Raw genomic sequence first — 8,345 nt, forward strand, 5'->3', positions numbered from 1 at the left:
TGTAATATCTGCCACATATACCATGGGATGGTAAGTGGAACTTCCAAACAAAATGTTAACATTTAATTTTCCCTCGATGTTGATCTTCTCGCCGGATACAGTCTGGAGGGTAACGCAGGGCGGCGTCCAGAGGAAATCAGGCCACTTTGTAAAGTAATCAATGACAAGAATGTATTTGTTACCATAAGCAGTTCGTGGCAGGCATCCCAGGATGTTGAAGGTGATTCCTTCAAAAGGCGCTCCTACATCATACAGTTGCAGCTTCCCTCAGCTGCGTTCCTTCAGTCCATTCCGCCCCCCCAAGCATCGCAAGATTGTAATAACATCTGTATGTCAGCTCCAGCAGTAGAAGCGCTCTTGAACTCTATGCACAGTCTTCATTATTCCGAACTGCCCTCTAGTCGTACTGCTATATAGTTCTTTAAGGATATTCTGGATCCAGGATCTTCCAAGCATGAGCTGCCATCAGAATGCCTCGCCACCATCTGATCGAACTTACAGTAAAAGATGGCGTTTCAAATATGGAGTGAATACCATAGAGCACCAGACTGTTTTGTTATAGGACTGTAGAATAAAATGTCCTGCCAAGTATGTTTCCTGTCTGAAGATTCCATCATGTCAATTATTGGTTTAATGTCGCTCTTTTGCAACTGGTGTTTCTTGACTTCTTCATCACTCCGTGCGTCTTGATCGGCTCATGTTGAAGCTGTCACTTCTTGTGCAACCAGATAAAGCAGATCGTATTTCGCTTTGACGCTGGAACAGTATTAGCAGCTTTCTGGGCAGGGTTTTCTAGACATAGCTTTGGCGTTTACATGTGATGATCCCTTCTAATGATGTATAGTGGTGTAATATTCTTGGAGTCTCTGTATCAATTGTGCTATTTGTTCTTGAAATTTAAGATCGCAGTCAATAATGCATGATCAGTGCTAAGCAAGAATTTTTTGCTGTAGAGACAATAATAGAAATGCTCTACAAAGAAATGCTATACCCAGCGCCGCTTTCAAGGTGAGCACTTCTTTCCTCTCCTCTTTAGATAGACTCTTGCTCCAGTACGTCACAACACGTTCTTGACTGTTTATTTCTTGGGACAAAACTGCATCTATACTCTCATTACTTGTATCTCTCTTGAAAAAAAAATCTGTTGAGCTGAGGATACACAAGGTCTGTAGCAGATGTTAAAGCCTCCATCAGTTTGTTAAATGCATCCTCACATTCTGTTGCCCACAAAGAACTTTTGCTTGCTCGTTGTCAGCTTGTGAAAGGTTTTCCCAATCCAAGAAAAATCCTTCATAAATCTCCTATAGTAGGTACAAAGACCCAGGAACCTTCTCAGCTAATAGACATTTTTAGAGCGTCTCCAGGCTTTAACTGCTGACACTTTTCCTCGATCTGTACATACACATTCGTCAGAGATGACATGGCCAAGCTCACTTCCTGTCCGAAGAATTAACATTTGGCAGGATTTAACTTTAGATTGGCTTCCTTCAATTTCTGAAGCACTGTCCAAATATTTTTCAAATGTTCTTCAAAAGATTCCTCGATGATGATGATGTCGTCCAGGTGTATCAGACAGGCTTCGTAGGAGACATCTCTTAACACAATCTACATGAGGCGTTCGAATGTGCCGGTGCATTACAGAATCCAAATGGTATCACTTTGTACTACCAAAATGTTTGTCCGGTAGTAAATGTCTTTTCTCGGTAATCAGGGTGTATCTCTACCTGCCGATACACACTCTTTAAATCCAGTGTTGAAAACCACTTGCTTCCAGAAAGTATAACCAGATTGTAGCCAATTGTAAGAAGAAGGTAGCTATTGAGCCGACGGTACTCAATAGAAAATGTAGTTGAGCCGTCTTTCTTTCTGACCAGGATGATGGGAGAGGCCCAAGGACTTGACGGAGGCTCGATAACGTCACTTTCTTGCATATTCTTTAGAAGTTTTATTACCACTTCCCGTTTACCAATCGGTACATGTCTTGAATATTGCTTGTTTCGTGGATGATCTCCGGTGTGAATTTAATGCTGAGCTAAACAGGTTTGACCTAGCAACCCTTCCCGGGATGACAGTCCTAGATACATCACGTCTACTAGTAGTCCTTACTGGCTGTTGCAGTTTTTAGGGTGTTCTATTATGCGGTATCAGAAATTTCTGTTTTCAGTCACGGATCCAGGTAGTAAAAATTCTGTTTTTGCTGGTACTAAAATATTGTCTTGAGCTATGATTTTGTGGACGGATTCAACTGTTTCATCTTTAATTCCAAACAGGTTTATGTCTTCAGAGACAGAATGCATTTCGTTATTGTTAGTCCAAGGAAAAATTATATTTCTTTAGAAAGCTTAATAAGAGTATGTAAGGGTCTGTAATATTTGCTAAGTGTGCCGTGTGATGATAGGCGGCACTTCCAATCTTCATGTTAACGTTTAATTTTCGATCCATGTCGATTTTATCCCTGGAGACAGTCTGGATGGTAACGCAGGGCCGCGTCCAGATGAGTTTACTTATCAACTGGTGAGCCGAATCTTTCCGAATGATGGGAACTTTGGCTCCAGTATGGATGGTTATTTTGGGAGGAGTTCCAATGCTATGTCTCGTGATAAAAAGTCCATTACTGTCGTCAGCCATTGCAGAAAGTTCTTTAAAATGGCGCTTCTCAAGATCTGACAACCTCTGCTCCGCGAGATGGCCACTAACTTGTTTCCTGAGTCCTTTCAGGGAAGCGTCTCGAAATTACCGGAAGGCATATGAAGTCCGGAAACGGCTACAGTTGCATATGAAATCATTTAGAATTATTCAATTACAATAGATATTAAGTTGAAAAAGTGACCGGGCCAAAATGTCGCCAAGTTTGCTACTTTTCTCCAAATTTCGCCACAAATATTAGTCGCTAAAACAGTTGCCAACTTGGCGATATCACGCGAAATAGCCATTTACTTATTGTTAAACAGACTTGTACGTGCATTTAATTTTTCATTACACGTGCATTTAAAATTTTAAAACGTGCATTTAAAATTTTAAAACAGCTTAAGTCAACAATTTTACTAGTCTAGGCTTCATTTGCCACTGATTTGCAATTTTGCCACTGATTCATAAAATATACTAGATTCTTCTCATAAATATGTACTTTTGTGGTGATGGCGATAAGGAGCGCGCCTTGGGCCCTCCGATAAGTGTGGCAACCCTAGAGGAGAAGTTTCTTACGAGTAGCGAGCAGAGCGAAATAGACCGGCTGTCGGGGAGTGTGCGCGAAGTTCCGAAATAAAAGCTTAATTTTTATTGTGCACTATGTCTTATTAATATTTATATTAATGCAGTAAGAACATAATCTGTGATATGGAATGCGAGGATTGGCGGTAACAATATGATAGTGAATCACCATAATGGTAACCCGGACTGTGTTAAATCAGGCCGTATAAACAGTTCTCAAGCACTTTCGGTTTTGACTACAAGCCATCACTCAAGATCTCCAAACCAAAAGTAATGGATTACATCGGTTTTCATCCTCCGAATCACAGATGAGTAGTAATTATAGATCATTTTATAATTCTGTTTTCTACTTATCATTTAATTTCATTTTCTTTAATTACATTTTTGCTTTTATTTTGGCTTAAAAACCTTACACAATGTCTGACGTTCATGCCGTCCAAATTCCAGTTTATAACCGATCAGACCCACCTTTATGGTTTATTATGCGTGAAAGTACCTTTGCTCTTGCCGCCCTCAAACCTATCACAGAATCCATTACTAAATATAATTATGTAGTTGCTCATCTTCCTCCAGATATTGCATCAATTGTACGGGATTTACTTATGAAACCAGACCCTATTGATCCATATACAAACCTCAAAACTGAGTTAATAAATCGTTCAGGAGAATCTTCTCAGCAAGAAATTCGCCAATTATTATCTGGAGAAGAATTAAGTTCTCGAAAACCTCCCGATTTGCTTAGAAATATGAAACTTCGAGCAGAATCTTTAAATGTTCCTGATAACTTAATGTTAGAATTATTCCTTCAACGTTTGCCTTTGACTGTTCAGTCTATTTTGGCAGCGGTTTCCAATTTAACTGTCGTTAAAGCTGCAGAAATTGCCGACAGAATTTTAGAAGTAAATCCAACCCCAGGGACTTGTGCCGTTTCTCGCACAGTCGATCAGTCTTTTGAGGATAAATTATTTAAACAAATAGAAAAAATTAAACAAACGTATTGATCGCATTTCTCTTTCTCGTGGTCGCTCGCCAAATCGCGGAGATCGCAATAAGGAAAGAAGCAATTCCAAAAGGAGAGATTATTCTGTTTGCTGGTATCATAGACGTTTTGGGAAAAAGTGTAGAGAAGACAAATGTACAAAACCTTGTTTATGGCAGGGAAAAGAAACCAGCAAAGAATAGAGGCGACTTATTCTTTGCCTCAAGTTTCACGTCGCCTGTTCGTTCGTGACCGTAGAACAAACCTTTCATTCTTGGTCGATACCGGCTCTGACGTGTCCTTACTTCCAGCAAATAATTCTCAAAAACGGAATTCTTCCCAATAAACACGTTTCGCTGCTAATTTTTCCACTATTCATGTTTATGGTCAAAAAACACTTTCTTTGGATTTCAAATTAAGACGACAGTTTACATGGACTTTTCTTATAGCAAATGTTAGTACACCCATTCTTGGAGCAGATTTTCTCCATTTCTTTGAATTGGTGCCTGATCTCAGAAACAAATGTCTCAAAGATTTAAAAACGCAGTTTAAAACCGTCGGCTGAGTGAAAAATGCAAGCATTTATTCAGTAAAAACTGTATTTAGTGATACACCATATCACAAAATTTTAAAAGAATTTCCTTCAATTACTAGATTACCAGATCCTAACCAACCTGTTAAACACAACACCGTTCATTATATCATAACTAAAGGTCCACCTGTGGTTGTAAAACCTCGTCGGTTAGCTCCAGATCGCTTAAAAATAGCAAAACAAGAATTTCAAACTATGATGCAATTGGGGCATTTGAGACCTTCGAGCAGCAATTATGCATCCCCACTTCCCATGGTTCCGAAAACGGGAAGTCTGGAATGAAGACCTATAGGAGATTATCGAGCATTAAACGTTCAAACAATAAAATACAAATACCCTAGTCCATGCTTAGCCGATTTTACAGCTGCATTGCACGGTGCTAAAATTTTTAGTCATGTTGACCTGATTAAGGCATACCATCAAATACCAATTAACCCAGCCGACATCCACAAAACCGCCATATGCACACCATTCGATTTATTCGAAAGTACCCGTATGCAATTCGGCTTATGCAATGCATCCGAGACTTTTCAACGTTTTACAGATGAAGTCACGCGGGATTTAGAAGGTGTTTACGCCTTCGTCGATGACTTGCTCATAGCCTCTAAAGATTCTGAGGAACATTGCAGGCATTTGAAAGCTTTATTTTCCAAACTTCAGGAATATGGACTTTGCATAAATGTTTCAAAATGCACCTTTGGTCAAACGTCTATTGATTTCTTAGGTTTTCAACTTAGTGAAAACGGAATTGAACCTCTTCCTGACAAAGTCAAATGTATTTTAGATTTTCCTCAACCTACCACTCTCACTCAGCTTCGCCGATTTTTAGGCATGTTTAACTTTTACAGATGTTTCATACCTAAAGCAGCACATATTCTTTCTCCTTTAATAAAATTGTTAGAAGGCTATATTAATAAAAAGAAATCTCGTTCTCGTGTTCAGGATTCATCCCCACAATTAAATTGGAACGAGAATGCTGAACAAGCCTTTATTGCTGCCAAAAATGCCATTGCTCAGGCTACCCTTTTGAGACACCCTATTCCCGGAGCCCAGCTAAGCATCTGGGTAGATGCCTCAGACGTCGCAATAGGCGGCACACTTATGCAGTTGTCTCAACAAACATGGGAACCTATAGCATTTTTCTCTATGAAACTCAATAAAAGTCAACAGAAATGGTCCGCGTACGATAGGGAATTATTTTCAATTTATTCTGCAATTAAGAAATTCCGACACATGTTAGAGGGTAGAAATTTTATAATTTATACGGATCAAAAACCGTTAATATACGCTTTTAAGCAGAACCCTCATAAATGTTCACCTCGACAATTGCGCCATTTAGACTTTATTTCTCAGTACTCTACTGATATTAGGCATGTGCAATGTTCAAAAAAACGTCGTTGCTGACGCTCTTTCAAGAATTGAAATTGATTCCATAACAAAATCTCCATTTTTGGATTTTAAAAAATTTTCGGAAGCTCAACGGCATGATCCGGAGGTACAAGACCTTCTCAAAAACAACATATCATCTTTGAAACTTGAATTTAAACCGTGCCAGTATTCTGATGGTAATATTCTTTGTGACATATCAACGGACATTCCTCGTCCATTTGTTCCGAATTCCTTTCGCAGACTCATCTTTAATCATCTGCATAATCTGTCACATCGAGGAATTGCAGCTACTACGAAGCTTATTTGTTCTCGTTACGTATGGCCCGATATGAAACGTCATATCAAAAATTGGGTGAAATCCTGTGAATCTTGCCAAAAATCGAAAATTACTAGGCATACTAAAGCACCACTGGGCACATTCTCTCTTCCTGATGCACGTTTTCCAGAAATCCATATGGATATCGTTGGACCGTTACCTCCATCAGAAGGCAAGGTGTACTTTTTGACTCTAATAGATAAATTCTCCAGATGGCCTGAAGCCATTCCCATCCCGGATATGAAAACGGAAACCATTTGCAGAGCCATTTTCAACTTTTGGATATCTCGTTTTGGCTCCCCATCGATCATAACAACAGACCAAGGTCCTCAAATGAGATCCGCACTTTTTACAGAATTTACGCGCATTTTAGGTACGAACAGAATCACAACAACAGCCTATCATCCAATGTCCAACGGCATTGTTGAATGATTTCATCGACATTTAAAATCTTCTCTCAAGGCTCACGAGACCAATAACTGGACTGAAACACTACCAGTTGTTATGCTTGGTATTCGGACAGCCGTAAAGGAGAATCTACAGTCATCTTGTGCTGAACTGGTGTACGGCACAAATCTCAAGCTGCCTAGTGATATGATAACGTCATCTAAGATATCTCCGTATGATACTCAATTTATAACGAATCTTCGGCATAGAATGCAACAATCAAATCCAATAGCAACCTCTACACATTGCCAAGAAAAGTGTTACGTAAGTGCTACCTTAAAGTCGTGTACGCATGTATACTTACGTGTCAATCGAGTAAAGCCACCTCTGTGCCAACCATATACAGGTCCGCATAAAGTCCTTTCTAGAACGAACAAAACTTTAATATTAACGGTCTGAAATCTACTGTGTCTATTATAAAGACCGTGTGAAACCAGCCTATTCGCTTTCGGACTCTAATTTGCCTGAACTGAAAACAAATAAAGACTTAAAGACAGTTCAGCAGAATAAATCTGCAAACGAACTCTCTAAGACACAAACTGTCACCAGATCGGGAAGACATGTTCACTTCCCTAAGAAGCTTGCTTCTTACATAACAATTTAAAACCTTTTTTTAAAAAAAATTCATATCCATATTCATATTTTTTTGTTATTTCATGCTTATTATATGTGTTACCTTGTTATTATATTGAACTGCATTTTGATCTTTTCTAATTTTATAATCATGAAAAAAATACCCGACAGTACGGATCCTCTGAGATAATTTCATAACCTGATGTCGTTCCTTTGAATAGCCATCAAAGGAACGGGGGGGGGGGAACTCTGTGGTGATGGTGACAAGAAGCGCGCCTTGCGCCCTCCGATAAGTGTGGCAACTCTAGAGGAGAAGTTTCTTATGAGTAGCGAGCAGAGCGAAACAGACCGGCTGTCGGGAGTGTGCGCGAAGTTCCTATTCGGTGATCGCGCCCTGAAACCACCATTTTCAAATTTTTTTTTCTCCTCTTTTTTCCGAAATTTTTGAGTGAAAATGAATTGATTACTGATCTTTTACATCTAAATAACACAAAATGACTGTAGAATCATATATGTTTTAAGTATTAATACTTCAGATCGGATGCCTTTTAAAATTCGTTTTCGATGAGACAAAATAACTTCCTTTTATTAATATAAACAACTTTAAATTTCAAAAGTTGGTCATCGCACATCATGATTTCTATCATAACCAATAAAAAATTGCAGTAATTAAACTGCATATATAAAAAAAAACTTCTACATGTATGGCATTTGCTATGTGGTTTCATGGCGCGACCACTGCGCCACTAGAACATTGTGTCACAATGCTTACAATCCTCTAGAGGCTCGGTGGTCGCGCCATGAAACCACTGGCGTTTGCTTCTCAATGGCGTTCGCTT

Source organism: Stegodyphus dumicola, chromosome X2 (genome assembly GCF_044657685.1).
Source record: "Stegodyphus dumicola isolate Sdum_Otavi_A_Nest chromosome X2, ASM4465768v1".
NCBI lineage: Eukaryota > Metazoa > Arthropoda > Arachnida > Araneae > Eresidae > Stegodyphus > Stegodyphus dumicola.